A 19703-nucleotide genomic window follows, 5' to 3' on the forward strand; every position below is an offset into this window, starting at 1 on the left:
GGGGGCAAGTGTGGCTTAGGAGATAGAGAGGGATGTCTATCATTTAGAAGGGCGGTGGTTTGATCCATGGCTCGGTATGAGTGTGTCCTGAGAGGTTAGTCTCTTCAGTCACTTCAGTTCAGTTGAAGTATTGGATGAGACCTAGAAGAACATTGAAAAACAATTGGCACTTGACATGGCCACAGCCTAATTATCCAGGTAGATGAGTTATAAACAAATTCATCCCACACTTTACACATAGCCCGAAACCATTTTTTGCTTGACTGTAGGTAAGATTTTTTTAATCGTGTAAACTTGGGAGTCTATATTTCAGTCCTAAATTCAGATACATATCAGATATCAGATACAGTTACAATTATGTTTCTTCAAACATGTTTTTTTCTTTCTTGCTCTACAATCAGCTGATTTCTATACAAGGATGAGAACAATAGAGGAGCAGTCTCCAACTTTAATTACGGATATCACCTTGATTTTTATTGCTCAAAAGGATAAGTGAAGTGCAAACTTTGAACGGCTAAGACAACTTTAGCTGTTTGCAAAAGTCTGCACAGACAGCATGCTAATGTAGCCGTTAAAACTGGTGGACCCAAGTCTTCACCTCCAAGTCCGTTCACATACAAGAGGAAGGGGAGTGAATGGGTCATCGAATGACTCGTGGCCTAGCAGCCAGTGCCTGATCTTCGACAGGCAACAAAGGCAATGGTGAGCATTCACACGTGCAACATTGCCTGCATTTATACCTGTAAATGTTTGTACAGCACAATGACTTGCTTTGAAGTTTATTTGGGCTGGTTTTTAACTATGAATTTTGTTGCTATTTTTATGTTCATATGTAAAACTAGTGCTGTCAGCGTTAATCTCATTAAAATGACGTTAACGCCATAACCGCATTAACGCGACAAATCTCCGTTAGTGAGTTAGCGTGGATCGCCCCATGCGTGTGGCTGCACGGCGCTAACTTGTTAACGAACTAACTGTTGACGCTAACGCGTTGACGGCGGGCAGCCCCACGCACGGGGCGTTAGCATCATTTTAACGAGATTAACGCTGACAACACTAGTAAAAACTAAAAGAAAGATCATATACTAATGTCCTCATTAGGACAGGGATTTCCACTGGGTTGTGGAACTGTGGGTTTATATCGTTAGCTGATAATTATGTCACAGCTCTTTTCAGGTCATGTTAAAGAGTAATGAAAAGTAATGTAACAAGTAGTTACTTTCTTTCAATTAAGTCCTTACTTTTAAGAAAAGTAATGTGTAATACATTATTTGAGTAATGACCCCAACAGCGAAGGGGCCTGACTGTCTTCTGGAGTCACCCCCAAGTGCTCACTAAAGAAAATGCAGGTTTTTTGGACGTCCTCATTTTTGGCGGCGTGTGTTACTTTGTGAGGTTGCGGCTTGTTTTAAACAGTATATGCTTAATAAATCTGATGCCAAATATAATATGACACCATAAAAATAGAACAGCTCAAAAATAATGGAAGTAATAAAAGATACACACACATACTGTGAATGACAGTGATGCACGGTCTGTGGCTGTCATCCAAGTTAACATTGATCAGAACTGTCAGCACACCACCAAATCAATCATGCTCATTGATCTGACACAACATTGGATTGGGGAGCGTTTGTTGTTGTAGGCTAAGAACATGATATTACTGTACGGGTAAAATTCGAGGAAAATCAATTTTGATTTTCATGGTGCTTGGGGAAAAAAAAAAAGTTGGATCCTCACTTTCTCAGGAAAACAACACAAGATTAAAGCTAAGGCTAAATGGAGCTTGAAGGTAATTTAAGGTCATTAACAAATGTGCTTAATTTCTTTTCTTAAGAAGTCTTAAGAAACAGAAGAATCGTGTCAGACTGAATGTTTTAAAGTCAGATCTGCTGCTTGTCAGAAGAAAGTATCAAAAAGAAAGGAGGGAGTTACATATCCCATTATACCAAAAGAGATATTAATAAAGTACATAGAGAAAAGTTTAGCCATAGAATATAAATTCTGATCATCCTGTCTTCGACCTCGGGGCAGAGATCAGAGCATAGAGGGAACTAAAGGAGTGGGAGAGACACGGCCCCTAGACCTGTGTGTTTCGAGTATATCTCTTCTTGTCTCCATTTTTCCACAGTCTGCCCTGGCAGAGCTGAAGATGTTTGACACAGACATTGTGATAAAAGGGTGATGAATAAAGAGAAATGAATGTTACAGTTGGGTGGGATAAGAGCGAGGAGGAGAGAGCGTATGTGTGAGGGAAGGGAACTGTTGCCATGCTGGTGGAATGAAGCATGCTCTTATCTGTCTGGAGAGGAGACAAAACAGAGTGTGTATGATACAAGGGCCAACACATAAAAACCCGATGGCGGGAAAAGAGAAGGAGTTAAGCAAAGAGGAACCCCACCACCACCACCACCACCAAAAAAATCAAAACACCAGACCTCCCCCAAAAGACAATTGAAACATGAAACGCCTGCCTTCATGGTTTAAGAACAATGTCCTGCATTCTTTCTCTTAACCACAAAACTTGCAAGGAACTTACCCTTCTGCATCCACACACACACACACACATGCGCTAAAGGATTTGCACACACCTCTTTTTGAGCAAATGAAGCCAGGCGCCCTCGCACACACACGTTCATGCACAAAGGTGCGCTGCCTTTTTCCTGTAGAAAAAAAAAAGAAAAAAAAGGAGGGGTGGGAGAGAAAAAGGGCAAATTACACATGAAAGGATGTGGGGAGAGGTGGTGGGCGGTGTGCTGGCGGTGGGGGGAAGCGCAGGGCGGCTGTTTTGAGTGAGTGTCTTTTTATCAGGTGAAGGAGAAGCAGGGAGGGGGGGGGCTGGTGGTGTAAGATTTATCTGCTGCTGTCGGAAAACTTTGACCCCGGAGTTGTAAATCTGTCAAAGGAGTCTAGCCAGCTCAACAGGAAACACGAAAAGGAAGGGGGGGGTGAAGGGGCGGGAGGGTTGGCGTGGTGGTGGCGGGCGGGGGGGGGGCACACCCTTAAGCTGAAGCATGAGGGGTTTTGTTAATGGGGGGGATGTTTACAATCTTGAAACTGATTCCTCACAGCCGGTGGATCTCTGCCTGCAGCTTCACCTCTCACCCACTTACGCATGCTTGCAAGAAATAAAGACATGAATATATTTATTGAAAAAACTGTGAATGTGCAAAGACATAACTGGCTGGAAATGACTGTTTTGATATGTAAATGCGCACTGCGGTTTGTAAGTGCGAGTATTTATTAATACTCTGAATGTACGTCGACATGTTTTCATTATGTTTAGTTTCCACTTCCAAAAATTAAGCGTTTGGACGCATGAAGAAGTTGACATGGCCGATCTCCATTTGTGAAAGAGCGACTAAAAAGTCGACTTTCTGTCAAGTACTGTTATGTCTATGATTGCTCAGTATTACATTCAGGATGACTAAGCACACATATTGGCATCCTTATGTGTATTAAATATGGTTATTTAAATGACGGTCTGAATGCAGGTTCACAAGAAAAAACTCACATTCATTCTGGAGCAGCCATAGGAGTACACAGAGCAAAACAGTTAAATGCTCTTATTACTAATGATTTATAAATCTCTACAAGCAACGAAAGAGGATTATAAAAGCTCACGCTGACCAGGAATCGGAAAAGAAAATGATCATTTTACCTACACGGAGCAAAACGATAGCACACCTTGTACCTTTCACCTCACACAAGAAAGTTCTGGGTGTAGTCCAAAGCCACGCATGTTAGGTTAAGTGATCATCTGAAATTTGCTGATTTGATTGGCTGTCTTCCTCTTACTGTTAGCTGCTGAGGTTGTGCGAGGCCTTTCATGAATGCCAGATGTGACCTGTTCCAGCCTCATGTGACCCTCTGCAGAAAAAAAGATGCAGTAATGGATGGAGGGATGTTGCCCTCTAGCAACCGCTTATAATGACTGGCCAAAAAGAAAAAAACCCTCGCTTTTATTGAACTAAGCATAGCATTTGGAAATACAACAAGGTAATGATCAGGTGCGGTACAATAATGCATATGTTATTGGCTCCTTTTTCTGAACTCAACTGCAGTCACAGGAGATGTTTGAATCCACATCGGGCACAATAGACTCACTCGACCCAGCATGTTTCAGCCCAGATGAATGTGCTTTGCATCCGGTACTGTGAGCCTTCTCTGTGTCATTGGGCAGGGTAATTGGACACACTTTACGTAGACTAAAAGCATCTATTCTTGAGCCCTGGGAAACGGCAACACCTTGGCACAGAGTGGCACGCTGTTAGAGGCTGCCCTGAGAACAGCTCAATTAGCCACCTGGCCACTGCCTTCCCATCACAAAACTGTGCCTGTCAGCCCACGCATACTGTAGATGTAGTGGATCAAGAGAATGGGAGGCTGTTTTGGCAGCAGACATCGCACAGACCGGCTTACGGGAACACATTTCTTGGATATTGTCCTTTTTCCTAATCAGCCCTTGAACGTCTCCATGACACGAGTGACCGGTCACGAGAATGAGCTCATCCAAGAGCTTTTTGTTCACTACTAGCAGCCCACACCTTCGCACTGCATCGCTTTACCCAAAATTCCCGGGAGAAAACACTGTGAGACAATGAAAAAGCTGAGCCATTGTGTCAGTGGGTTCATTCACAAAAAAATAAAAATAAAAGCAGAGCAGGTTTTGAGGCTACACTGTGAATGTGTATTTGGATAGAATGTACTGTCTACAGAGCTGTAAAAATGAACACACACACACACACACGCACACACATATGGATAAGGATAATAAAGTGAGGTGTGGTTTGCCGATCTGATGCTGATTGACTAGCTGCATGCTGGCAGACCCGGAGCCAATATGTGTGAGAGGGGATGTGAGCTCAGACTATTTCTGCATGCGTGTGCACATGCAGTGCATCGGGTATGTAAATGACAAAGACGTAGGCCAAACAAGGGCATAGTTAGTCAGTGCCCTAGACAGACACTGAAAGCATGCACATACGCTGCGGCTCACACACTCACACACACACACACACACACACACACACACACAATTCTCACATTACTGCGGGGGAGGGATTTTTTTCATGCTTTCATTGAGTGAAAGAGAGAAAGAGAGGTGCGAAGCCTCAGTCACGCAATGCTGCTCCTTTTGGCTTGCTATATGTGTGTGTGTGTGTGTGTGTGTGTGTGTTTTGGATGCCATGCCACTGATAGTATGTCAAACTGAGTTTGTATGTATTAGTCAAATTGAGACAGTGGCTGTGCACACAGAGGTGAAAATCTGCCACCAAAGGACCTGCACACAGGAAGTCAGGGTTAGTGACACCCTCATTCTAAGTTCAAAAACAACTTAACACCTCTAAAAAAAAGAAAAAAAGGAGATTTCTTTCAAAATTCTTACCATTGCCCAGGGGTCAGAAAGCATCACGAGCTTGCAACAGTAAACACAAGAGACAACCTCACTGCCAAAATAACCTGCTGGACACCCTCCTCGTGAAGTACGGTGGTGTCAGTTTTTCTATATATACATATATGTAAGTACACCCGGAGGCACACGTGTGCATGTGTTGGCATGAGGGAGGCACAGAGGGCATTAGAGGCCACGTTTAGGGAACTTGTTGTGGTAACAGATACATGTGTGGTTTCATAGAAGGGGAAGTGAAAGCAGAGGGCTGCAGCTGTTCATGTCTAGAAGGCCTCATCTAGGCTAACAATTGAGAGAAAGGAAGTGAAGAGCAGAAATTGCCCATGTGCCACAGTTATCTGAGTGTTACAATCTTCCGTGCGTGTGAGTACAACCGTACATATTGGTGTGTTGCGTATTGGTGCATTGCATATTGGTGTGTTATGCCTGCAAGACAGAGCGGTGAAACTTCTTCCTCGGTTACCACTGATAAGATACAAATGATCTGCCATTGAGAGATGATTTTTTTTTCTTTGTGTTACTGAAACTGAAGTGATTCGTTATGCTTTCTTTTGTGCTGACAAAGGAAACTGCCTTAATTTAGAAAAGGTCAAAGTTACACCACACAGAAACTGGCACTTACCCTCACCTAGACTATTTCCTCTATCAGGCTGTGTCATTCGCAACCACAAAGGTCATGATCTGGCAGATAGTGGTCATGTGAGCACTTCTGGGTTAAAACTGTATCATATCTGTTATGCTAGTTTAATAAAGAGGGATTTAAAAAAAATGTTCTTAATGTTATTTGACTTGTGTGAACAAGTTGAAAGTTTCTCTCCCCCCCCAAAAAAGAAAACTCTACATGTTTGCTCACTTAAAACACACACACGCGCAAAAAAAGCTAAGTGGAGGTGAAGGTTGTTTTTGGCTTGATCCCAAACACCCCCACGCTCTCCATGTTCCCCATCTCACAGACTCCCACTCTAAGCCCTGAGCTCCAGTATGAAATCAACATTGGGCCTGCAGGAAATGAGAGATCTCCACAGGAGATAGCGGAGGGAGGCAAGGAGGTGGAGGAGACAAAAGAAAAACAGCAGAAAGAACCATAGATTTGACTTTTGACATCGGAAAGTCTACTTTCCATGTCACGGTCCCTTCTTTTTCCTTTATCTCCTCCTTCCCTCTTCTCTCTATCTCTCTGTCTGCGTCTCCTCCGACATCTGCTTGCTGTGTTCGAGCGTGCAGCTGTGCCTGCGTCTATACGGCGAGCTTGAAGCGCTCGCTCCCGTGAAAGGCTCTGGGCTTGTTGTTCTTTCCTGGCACGGTAATTCACTCGGCTAAGCCAAGAAAGTGGACAAGCGGCAAGCTATTTCAGCAGGGCCTTGTTTTTGTTGTTCCACATTCAAAGACAACATGACCTCATGCGACCCCCGTCCTCCCTCCTTCCCCACTTAACTACTCGCGCCTGGAAAACGGCAAAGTTTTCAAGGTGTGGGAGGCACATGACGCCGTGATCCCGCAGTACACCGGCCTCTGATGAGTCTGCGCTTTGCTCAGACTACTTGAAAGCACGGAGGTTCAACAAGAGAGGCCACTCGAAGAAGCGCTTTCTCGAATGCGCCGCGCAGGGCCGAGGGGGTGTTTTGACTTGACTTTCAGCGCGTACATACGAGTGTGCAGGCAAATGTGTCTGCGTCTCTGCGCCCAGATAAGCGAGACATAAAAAAAGAGAGTTGCACACACTCATATACACAACGGGGTGGGGTAGCAATGAGGGGCTCGGCTAATAGCTTTTAAATTTCCACTGAGTGAGTGACTTACAACTGTGGAGGAGCACAGCTGTTCCTGATTTGGGGAACAAAGAGGGGGAAAGGCAGCGATCTGAGAGACTGGACCGAGCTGTGCTCATTTAATGGGCTAAAGTCTCCCAGGAATGACACAGATGCATGTGTGCGAGGGAGTCTGTGTGTGCGTTTGTGTAGTCATACATGCTCATAAGTATCCATGGTCATCCTTCATGTGCTTATTTCACTGTGCAAAGTCCCTTTTGAGTGCACATATGACTGGATGTGTACGTGTGCGCTTGTGTGCAGTAGGTTGCTCGGACAGCAGGATACGTCTGCATCCACAGCCGTAGATTAAGGCAGCAGAGCAAGTGAGAGCAGACTTATGGCTTTGCGGAGCTGAGTGATGGTGAAGGTCAACTCATGGGGGAATAAATGAGAGAGCTGGAGAGGCAGGGAAGAGAGAAAAGGTTCAGATGCGCGAGATTTAATGCGGGGAAAGGGAGAAGGAGATAGGGAGTGAAGGAGAGAGGAGATTAAGGCCAGAGCTCATCTTAGCATGTCAATTGGACTTGAGAAATATATGTGGACCAGGTGAAAAAAAGAAGAAGAGAAAAATCAAGCTGCTCTGATCAAAGGTTTTCCATCTCAGGCCAACAACAATGCAGCACGTTTGAACGCTTCGTGATGTCAAAGTTTTTATAGCGGAGTTCCATCGCTTGAAATACTGCTTCCTGATCCCCCACCCACACAATCGCCCCACTCACACACGCACAGACACACACTCCCCTTCTCCTCTCCGACTTTTGCTTTGTTTCCTGCCGCTGGTGAACGCAGCCCTTTTCCTCAGAGGCCCCCTCACTGCCCTGCAGCCTTGTAAAACATAGCAGGTCAGCGTCACATGACTTAGGTCTAGGACACTGTAGGCTGGAGCCAGCCCTCTGCCGTGCTGAGCAGGAGTTGGGTGTCAAAGTACACATGGGTGGGGCAGAGCAGAGGGAGAAGGAAGGAGGGGAGTAACTTTAGAGGGAAAGAAACACTGAGGGAGAAATATGGAGAGGAGCGAGAGGAGAAAGAAAGAAAGGAAGTAAAGGAAGAAGGAATGAGCGTTTGCAGTAAACCAATAACTTTCCAGAGAAGCTGAAACCACTAAAAGAATATTGTTTCCATCCCTCCCTCCCTAAAAACCACCTTTCTCAACTCAATTTATCACCTCCTCCCAAAACAGTGGAACCTTTTTTTATCACCTCTGTTCTGAAATACACAATCTCCATCTACATCATAGACTAATGTGCATGGAGAGTATGCACTGCCACCCCGCCCCATTTCCACTGAGTGATCGGAGATGACATACATATGGAACAAACTCATCTTGGTAGCACTCAGAAGAAAGGGGGGGGGGGGGGGGGGGGGGGGGGGGAGGGGAGAACATGCATACACCAACACGTAGATTCACATGGATTCACATGTAGGCCCATCAATCTCCACGCACATGCACACACACACACACACAATCTACATAGACAGTAAATTCACTTTTCAATCCAGCCAGTAAATAAAGTTCCGAGTTGCATTGGCGGGCTCAGTAGCAATGGTTTTTCCATACGTGCACATGTGCAGTACGTGCAGCATTTTCTTTCTGGGCCTGAGATTTTGGCTTCTTTTACTGCCTTTAATTTTAGCCTCCTGTCTCTTCTTGTGTCTCTTTTACCCAGCCTCCTTCTGTTTCATAGATTTTTTTAATGTTTTGGGCTAAGCACTTGAAGTCTTCATCTCCATAGGTGGCCTACCACACATAATAGATTTCGCTTTCTCTCATTTTCTCTCTCTCGCTGTCATTGCTTTCTCATCTGCTGCCCAATACAGGCAAAAATGTCTGCTCAGTACAAGATACTTCAAACCCACAGAGACCGATGAATATCCACGGCTTTATTGTTTCCACTGGCGGTGCTGTAAAATTCTGATTTTTGTTTTTAATTAACATCACGCTTCTCACAAACTGCTGATGTTTAGTGCAGAAAAGGGAGTCTGTGCAGTTGATGCAACCTCCCCCAGGTAGTAGCCTACTGTGCAGAGATGCTGTTAAAGGCAGACATAAACAGCAGCAACACAAGTCATTGTAGTTGCTTAATATGATGTGGCCGGCAGCTCACTGAGATAAAAAACAATAACAATACATTCAAGCTCATATTCCGGTACAATGAATGTGCCGTGTTAATGTTTGCTAATTAGCACTAAACTGTGTCTGGATACGTGCATTAGACTTCTGTGTAGAGCAGTACACTTCGTACTTACATGTGTATAAGAAAGAATCTTGACATTCTAGTTTCCAAAAGCACATGATGTTGTGCACTTATAGAAAATTAAATTTTAGCTAATTGTTGTGCTAGCTGCAGGATTTTTTGATCATTTACCACGTGCAAGGGCTCTGATCAATCAATACTCAATAACTCTATGGTGAAGGTAGGAAGTCAGCACACAAAAACATGTATGTGATGTTAAGTAGCTATTACCTTGCAGGTACTGTTGTCATGATCAGTGCTGATAATTTATTTTCCTGCTACTGGCTGAAAATTGGTTGGTGATCCTGTTGCTTCTGCTATATAATCGAGACACAAAAGTTTTAGCACAGACTATAATACAGACAGATTGTTGATCTAAAAGGTAAAGCCAGTGCAGACGTGACATAAAATCTGCATTCTTTCTAATGGCCAGCAGGTGGTGACACTTGCGATTGTAAAAATAGGTGAAGTTACGCAAAAGTGTGATGGTTTTTTAGCCTCAAGATTAGCGTTTTCACCATTGGTTTTAAATAAATTAATGTATCAAGGAAGGGTGTCTCTGACTGTGAAACCATTTGCTCATTGGCTAACAACTTAGCTACTAAACATACTTTGAGCATACTATGGCTAGTCCACCCAAGATTTGGAAAATAGACTTCATTTTCTTTATTTAGGATTACCCTAAATGTGTAACTAAACCCACAAGTTTATCAGGAATGTGTTTACACAGGTCACGTCAGAAAGTCATTTTTCCATAGGACCACAAGTCCTTTTGCAGCCACAGCTATTGCCATCTGGTGGCCTTCAGATGGAATGCATGTTGAAGGCACTTTCACATTGGCTTCATTTTTCTTACCTGGCAGTTTTCACCCGGTTTTATACCGTCTGTGGGTCTTCCCTAAGCCACTGTTGATGTTCTGGTGGCGGTAGTCATCTTTTATTTACAGTCTATACAGAACAGCACGTACTCAGGTTTTTGACTCGTATGAATGCACCATTTAGATAGGTGTAGCACACTTCATGTAGCCGTACCTGCTGGTGAAAATGCACTTACAGTCTCAAAATAGATAGCATAAGTATGGAACTATGCATTTTGAGACACAGCTAAAGTACAGCCAAAACTTAAGCAACTGTGGCCACTTTTGTTGGCATGTCATGAACAAGAGTGGGCTACTGGATAGAAAACCCCCGACCTGCAAAAACACTGGAATATTAACATGACTGCCATTCACTGGATATTTGAGTTTTGAACAGAGTGGTGGATAAACTGACAGACTGTGTAATCCATAAAATCCACTACAGTCGATTATAACCTGCTATGTTATGATAAATTCCCACTACATGATATTGAAGATTTCCATGTCTTAATAGTAATACCAATATGCTGTTGAGTGTATTCATGCTTTAATGTCTTTCTGCATTGATTCAAGTGCTCCGGTGGAGTCCTGTCAGTGTTAATGTTTACCTCGCTTCACGGTTATTTACTTAATAAAAATCTGTTTCGCTCTGTCTATTTAAAGTATGCAGGAGTTTGTCAGAATGCAGTCAGTCTGCGTCCCTGACAGCCCGACTTTGTGCATCTCTCAGTCTTGTGCTTTGAAATGTCCCCTAAAATCTACCTTCTGGATCCTCACCTATCACCCTTTTCCTCTTCCTCGTCCTCTCTCCCCCCTCACTCCATCTTACTCATCCCGCATGTCACATCACATTTCTCAGGCAGCCTCAGGAAAAGGGCAGAGGCCTTACGAATTGATGTGGGTCGCTTACAGGAGCATGGCCAACACAAGGACAGGAACACAAACACACACTCACACTCACACACAAAGGTGGATGACGTGGCGTCTGTGTACACATACCGCCCTTAACCTGTCACCTACTTTCATCTGCAGTGTGTTACTGACAGAACCGCAGCCTCTGCATCCGCACGCAAAATATGTATTCATAAATCAGCGCACTTTAATTTACGCGGACACACTCGCTTGCCTTTGTTGTCTTTATCGTGACAGAGCTACAGTGCACGGTTACACCACATCTTGCTACAATAGGTCTGAAAGGGAACGATCTCTCTCCCCCTTTCTCTCTGCCGGCTTGACCTGAGAACAGGCTGGGCAATGACGACACCTATTGGTGGCTCTGTGACTCTGTGCCGCAATGGGAGCATTTCAGAGAATATATGAGATGAATAACCAGCGATATTGAGTGCATTCATCATCCGCTGACAGTAAATTCACAGAAGAAAATTGACATTAGCTCATAAACATCTATCACGGGCCTGTGTATTCGGCAACACACATTCGAGTGTGGAATGTGTGACGGATGAATCAGACGCAGTGGGGCAGAAGCGGCTACGTTGTCATATTTTCAGCTTTTTATATCAGTGCTTCATTGTTTTCACACACACACGCTTCCTATCTGTCCTTTCTCGCCATAATCTCCTTTCCCATGACACTTCTTTGCTACTCCTTTTATCCTGATTTATTCCTGTTTCCCACAGCCTACATGCAGTCTTTTACATGTCCACTTAAGTATTTATCCCTTCTAATTGGTTAGTGGGGAGCAGAGAGAGAGAGCGGGAGGGGGTGGGGGGTGGGGGGGGAGACTGGTGTAAAAGGGAAGTCCCCGGAGCCTCTGAGGCCTGCTCCATGCCCACTGGACTGGAAGGGAGCCAAAATGTAGTCTCCACCAGGCATTGCCCTTACGCCTTCAGTGGACTGGAGAACATCCAAGATGGATGCCTTCAGGGCTGCGTTGCTGTGAAACTTACACTATTGTAGATAAATCTGCAACAGAGAGAGCGAAGCTGTCCGTTAGCGCTTGAATTTTACATACTAAAAACGTGATAGCACGACTCAGAGCTGCCCATCTTAAGCCACTTTTGAAACCCGAATATGATTTTAGGACGGTGACAAGCACAAAGAAATCATTTTGCATCAATAATGCATCAAAACTTCATCCATTAGCTCACCGAACAAATTCCAAGGCAGGAACCGCAGCATCATATCAGCTCAGCGCTTTAGAAAAATGCTCGGTGGAAGAAAAAAAATGGAGCAATTTTTAGAAACGGTGTCTTGAAGCTCAGTGATCCAAAATGCTTGTGCATGCAGCTGTCTCCCTGAGGATAGAGAAAAACACGGGATGGAAAGAGGGGAGGAGAGATGGCAGAGAGGGAAGAGAGAGAGTTCACATAAGCCCACAAAGAGGAGGAGAGGTGAACTGGAGAATGATGCAGAATAAAAATATAGAGAAGCTGTTCAGTCTTTATATAGATTCTTTTGTATAAAAGGTCAAAGTAGCAAGAGGGACGAGTAACGCCGTCCCCTCTGTGGCCTTAATTCCCCCTTTCCTTCTCTCTCAGAGTATCTTTACTATCAGCAGTGGTGTGAAAAGTGCCCTATTTTTACTCGCCGACATCAAGCAAAGCACTTACTTTTGTTTGCTATAGGTGCCTGTAAAACTGCAGTAGCCCACCACTGCGTATCCTAAATTCTCTCAAAATCCTTAATGTACCACAAATGATCCTTATTGTCTCATTAATCATAGTAGCAACAATACTGACATAACTCTTTTTGATTTAGTTGCCAAAAGGAAAAAGTTAGTCATATGAGGCACCGAGGACATAATATCACAGTCCTGAGGTAATCTATATATGGTTTGAATTGCACACACACACTTTATGTTTTGTTTAGAGATAGACTGGAGACCCCCACCAACTGGTTGATGTCCAAACATCTTGTGCTGCGATACTCTTTCTTTTAAAAAAACAGTCACAAGCACAGTCCAGTAAAATCTTGAACTTGCTGCGCTCACTTTTGCTGTTATTCTTGGACTCTGGGGTTGCACTGCATGATTCACAGTTCAAAATAAACCTTATATACACTGGGTTTTGGTGTGACCCCCCCTCCCTCAGTTCATCTTCTCTCTGAAACAATTCTTTTTTAGCTCCTCTCCCTTTTAACCTAACTTTCTTCTTAGTGGCTCCCCTTCGCAAACAGAAGGTTTGTACAACAGGTGTGTTAGGGACACCCACCCACACTGGGGTTCGTGAGTAGAAAATACTGTCAGCTGCAGCTATTTGACAAATTACAATTTTAAAAGCAAAAAATATGATTGGTTTACATATGTCTGTGAAGGTTCTCAGTCATCCAGGTCATCGTAGTCAAAGGAGCTTGCAAAGAAAAGCGTCTGAACTTCTTTAAGTTACTTGAAGACGTTTCACCTCTCATCCGAGAAGCTTCTTCAGTTCTAAGGTCAAGTGACCTTAGAACTGACCTTAGACACACACATGTAAAGGAAGCACTCAAAACGTGCGGCTATCCTAAATGGGCGTTCTTAAAGTCAGCAAAGAGGCACAGAAAAGAAGATCAGACACCAGCGAGGGAGGATAAGAAGGACAGACGCAACAACATTGTCATCCCCTATGTAGCCGGTGTATCAGAAAAACTCAGGAGGGTTTTCTCCAAGCATGACATCCCGGTGCATTTCAGACCCAGCAACACGCTCAGACAAAAACTGGTTCACCTGAAAGACAAAACGCCAAAACACAGACTTAACAATGTGGTATATGCTGTACAGTGCAGAGAGGAATGCCCAGACCTCTACATTGGAGAGACCAAACAGCCACTTCACAAGCGCATGGCACAACACAGAAGAGCCACCTCCACAGGACAAGACTCAGCAGTCCATCTGCATCTTAAGGATAAAGGACACTCTTTCGAGGACGCCAATGTTCACATTTTGGACAGAGAGGACAGATGGTTTGAAAGAGGAGTGAAAGAAGCCATCTATGTCCACTGTGAGCGACCATCTTTGAACAGAGGCGGGGGTTTACGACACCAACTCTCTGCCATCTATAATCCAGTTTTGAGATCCCTTCCCAGACGCCTTAACGCCCACTCACATCCTGGGCCATCTGATCTCAGGAATTCGCATGATAAGGTGGGGCCAGGTTTCACAATGAGCTCACCCGAAACTCTGGCTGATTGGGACCCACACCCAGTTTCATACCTTGGCTCAGGCGATTAGAGGATCATCAGGGGGTCCTTTTGTCCCTCTGTGGGGGGTTACTCCCACTAGGTTTATATCTGGGACTCTCCACCATTTGACCTTAGAACTGAAGAAGCTTCTCGGATGAGAGGTGAAACGTCTTCAAGTAACTTAAAGAAGTCCAGACGCTTTTCTTTGCAAGCTCCTTTGATTGGTTTACATAATACAACTGCACTTATCCAGGTGAAACATTTCTGCAGCATATAAAATTGTTGAGGCTGCTTCCAGTATGACAAACTGAAACAAGAAATATATAATAAAACCTGCAATCTTGACTCATCTCCACCTATGGACATGAGTTTAAATGTATTTTTTTGGCTATTTCATGCATGTGCATGAATTTTGTTGATGTTTCCGTACTTGATGATATATGTATTTCCTTTTGTAAAACATTATTGATTTGTATCTGTGCTGGTCGGCAGGTACCTGAGCAGCTTTTGCTTTTTGTCATGGTTGGGGTTTGCGAATTGGGAGTTTGGGTGGAGTGTGTAAGTTGGGGAAAAGGTGTAGGGAAAATTTTTTTTTTTCTATTTTTATACAGATATAATAAATCACTGATGAAAAATTGTATACCAGTCAGAGAGGAGCTATTTATGTGAGCGTTTTTCCCTGACTTCGTAAGTATAGTACCATACTGTACCATCAGAGGGGAGAAAATGACCTTAATCTAGCTTTTTGTGTATTCTAATGACACCCGTTAGAGCCTACTCCAAGCTTGAAAAGTAAAGCAGAAATGTCCTTGAGCAAGGCACTGAAATGCTCCAGTGGAGCTGCTTAGTGGCCAGAGAGTAGCCTTTTATCCAGCTGTATCCAAGCGTGAAAATGTGTAATGGTATAAATATGAGTCGAGGTGCTGCATGATAAATCAGCCGTAGCCTGAAGGTTATAAGAAAGATGTCTCTGTGTTCTTTGACACCGGGACTCTAAGATGAGAAGATGGTCGCATGGTATTTAAATTTCTCCTTGTCCTATCAGCTTGAACCCGCCAGCTGCAAAGGAGCAGAGGTCAGGGTTCAAATTGTGACAACTGCAAATGTCAAATGAGTTTTGTCCCCTACTGGGACTGTCACCTTGGTTCACCGTTAAGGAAGCCAACCAACCGGTAAGGAGATATTGAAAGAACGAGAGAGCGAAAGCAAAGTGGAGAAAAAGGACCCATCTCAAGAGGGTGGGTGGATGAACACATGAAAATTTTGCGTTGCATAATGGGACATTGCGTAACGTGTCCCATTTCATACCATGTCACACACTGATATTAGAGTAGGGCCCTGCATAATGCTGCTAGTAGGCAGCCAAATGGGGAGAACGGTTTTTCGGGGGTGAGGTGAAATGAAGGGGGAGGGAAAAGCATGGAGGGCTCATGGTTCTGTCTCCGAGCAGAAGACATGGAGTGACGGAAGTAGACAGCCAATGGGGTGCGGGCACGGTGCGGTGGAGAAAGTGGGAGATGGAAGGGGGGGAGGAAGTGGATGGTGACGGGATGGAGATCGTGTGTGTGTGTGTGTGTGTGTGTGTGTGTGTGTGTGTGTGTGTGTGTGTGTGTGTGTGTGTGAGACGGTGGGTGGGCGAGAGCACGGTCGGTACTGGTATTTCTACCCTGTCACATCGTGTTAGTGTGCAGCCGAGCACGACTGCTGAGCACACCACTCTGGACAGCTTTGCACGCACGGGGTGAACCATGCATGCACACACTTATGCACACACACACACAAATACCGAGGTATACGTTCACAAGGACACAGTAGCTACACTTGAGTGCGCACACACACTCTCTGTAATCTCCCACGAGGACCGCAAGGACATCGAAAACAAGTGAACACCAACGGAGAATTGACAGAAACCGGGGGAGAGCTCAAACTCCCAACTTTACTTCCATCCATCCATCCATCCATCCATCCATCCATCCATCCATCCTAGAGCAATATTACTTTTTCCAGACAAATGTGCAAAGGAAATAAAAAAAAAAAAAAGATACAAAATTAATCGAAAAAGCATTCATGTTCATAAAATATTGCAATCTAATGTTCCTGGCTCTGTGCTTTAGCAACCCAGGCAATACCTTGTTTTGGAAAGAAGCTCTCAAAACAAGGCAGTCAGCTCATCCACTTTCCGGTCACTATTTGCAACATGGCCTTTTTTTGTGGCCATAAGCCCAAAGGCCTTTACGCAATATTTTCCTTGAGAAAACGATAGCAGGGGTAAGGGTGGGGGTGAGATAGGATGACAGTGTATCATTCACATTGTAGCCCAGCATCCCGTAACCCCCACCCAGCCCCTTTGGGTAGAGGAAACAGGAAGAAGCGAAGAAAGCAGATGGAGGGAAAGAAACAGAGGCGACGAGAACATTTCCTTGCAAATGCTGCGCACAGTGTGCCCCGTGGCAAAGGAAAGAGAGGAAGGGTGGAGGGTCCAGATGGATGGATGGATGAGGAGGAGGACTAGGAAGAGTGTCGAGGTGTGATGTGCGGTGACCCGAGCTCTTTAGTGACGCCATAAACATAGAGGCACGCTTCAGCTGTTTTGACCGAGGGAAAAGAGATGGGATCCATCAGCTCTGTGTCCGGCTGTGTGACGGGCTAGAGATCAGCAAGTACACACAGAACTGTACGGGAAAGCGTCAGCATTACCGAGGGTCGGCGAGGTCACGGTTACATAGTTGCGTAACTTGGCCCTAAAAGACTCTAAAGTGGTAATCGAACTTTTCTGGTAAATTAGCACCAGAAAAGCACATTCAGTCTGCAGTGACAAATACATTGTTTGCACCAAAAATGACCTCATGCCTTTGCATGGCTCTCTGAAGGGAAGAGCTCAGAGTTTTGGAAAATGCTGCATTTTACTTTTTTGCCAACATCCACTCTTATTTTCTTATTTTCATGAGCATGATCAGCAGGTAGCGACTAGGTTAGATTTTTTTGGGGGGGAGTTGCTAAAAAGCTGGTGAAGCCAGCTGCAGTCATAAACTGTGTAGGTGTATAACACAGACACAGATACCTGCTAATAAAAATAGAATTTCATTCCCTGATACTTCACAAGCCTCATGACAGATAATTCCAATAAAAATACTACAAAAGGCATCGACACAACAACTGTCACCTCAAGGCACTTTATGATACGAAGAACTTACAATAATAGATAAACCCCCAACAATCAGATCCCCACACCCACCCATACCCCATGAGCAAGCACTTGGTGACAGGGGGGAAGGAAAAACTCCCTTTTAACAGGAAGAAACCTCCAGAACCAGCCACAGGGAGGGGCAGCCATCCAAGCGACCGTTTGGGGGCGAGGGAGGGACAGGAGAGAAAAAAGACACTCTGTGGAAGAGAGCCAGAGATTAATAATAGCTAATGATTAAATGCAGAGTGGTGTATAAACACAAAGTGAGGGAAGGTCAGTGAAGAAGAAACACCTAATGCATCATGGGAAGCCTCCAGCAGCCTAGGCCTATTGCAATGCAAATAAGGGGGGGCACATGATCCAGTCCTGACTATAAACGTTATAAAAAGGAAAGTTTTAAGGCTAATTAAAAGTAGAGAGGGTGTCTGTGTCCTGAATCCAAACTGGGAGCTGGTTTCAGAGAAGAGGAACCTGAACGTTGAAGGCTCTGCCTCCCATTCTACTTTTAAATATCGTAGGGACCACAAATAAACCAGCAGCCTGAGATTTTGAGTATAGGCTAATATAAGCTGAAAATATCTGTGTGACTGACTCAGTTATAGATAAATATGTGTACTTGAGTCAGTTTTTCCAGCATTTGTTGTTTTCCTCTGTCATTTCTTCGTTTTGTTTTGTTTTCCAAATAAGCATTTGTCATTTGGTTGTCACAGGAAATACTCTCTGTTTGTTCTCCTGCCATTAATCACTAATCAAACCCCCATGCAAGTTCATTAGCAATAAAAATACATACAAATGTAAGACGTCTTCTTCTGTGACTTGTTCGCCAGTGTTTACTCTAACCCTCGGAGACTTACATCAACATCATTGGGTCACACGCTACCAAAGTCAGTCCGGTAAACAAGCTGCTTGATTTGCTTAGAACTGGGCGCTGTGCCATAAATAAACCAAATCAAAGAGTGACGCAGTAGCTGAGAGTGAGCTGTTCATACTTTGTTTGGAGCAGAGAAAGCAAACTGTAGGAGTGATGTTTCTGAGGGTGGGGGGGGTGGGGGGGAGAGACATCTTGGCAAGTTTTGTCCCCACACGACTGAACAAGATGTGGGACGCTCAGAGGCACTCCGCACGTGGAGCTGTCACTCAGGTCGGTGTGTACTGAGGGAGCCTCCGAGGAGCGCGCAGAGGACACAGGTAGAGCGCGGGGAGCCCCTGAAGTGTCTCATTCAAGGTGGAGAATGAAAGAGGGGTGGGGAGATGGAGAGAGCAGAGAAAGATGTTATCATTTCCATCTCCTCCTCCGTGTTGGTGTGAGGGGAATCGCAGAAAACAGATGACCTACATTTTCTCTGAGACAGCACCGAAGCCTCCTTGGATTCAGAAGAGAGAGAAAAAAGAACGAGAGAGAGAGTGTGAAGTGTAGGAAAGCATAGAAAGTGGAAAATAGAGAGGGTAGAGAAAGAAAGAAACAGACAGGCTTCCAGTTTGACGAGACAGACTTAAAAAGGTAGAAATGCAGGCGGGCAAAAGGAAAGAGGGGAAGTTTTGACGGTAATCCTCTTCGACTCTTCCTTCCTTCCCTCTCGAGCGGTTATATAAAACACATCTAGAATTCTGCTCTGTGCAACATCAAAGAAGCTGCACCACTTTGCAATCTGCATATATGATGCGTCCAGGGAACTGCAGGAGGGGTTTGTGTGTGTGTGTGTTTCCTGGAGGACTGCATAAAGCAAAAAATAAGCTCCTTTGGAGATTATTTAGATTATCTTTGTGTTCAGATGAGCCACTTGGACCTATGGATGCTTTGGTGTTCAAATGACGGTCACCTTGTTTTTTTTTATGTTCCATCGCTCTTTCTTAACTGAAAACACAGAACCAGTTCATTCAATTTACTCCAAATGACAAAGCTTTAAAGCAAGTAAGATATTGCACAGTTTCAGTCTGAACTGTTCGTGAAGAAAAGAAGCGAGGCCTAAAAGGATTGATATGCATGAATAAACCCTGCAGTGTAAAAGATACTGTCACTGGGTGTCACTGGGATAATGTGGCTGCAAATTGAGTCATCTTACAGAAGATGAGTGGCATAAGTGT

The sequence above is a fragment of the Simochromis diagramma genome, unplaced genomic scaffold (genome assembly GCF_900408965.1).
Source record: "Simochromis diagramma unplaced genomic scaffold, fSimDia1.1 OVJJ01000208.1, whole genome shotgun sequence".
NCBI lineage: Eukaryota > Metazoa > Chordata > Actinopteri > Cichliformes > Cichlidae > Simochromis > Simochromis diagramma.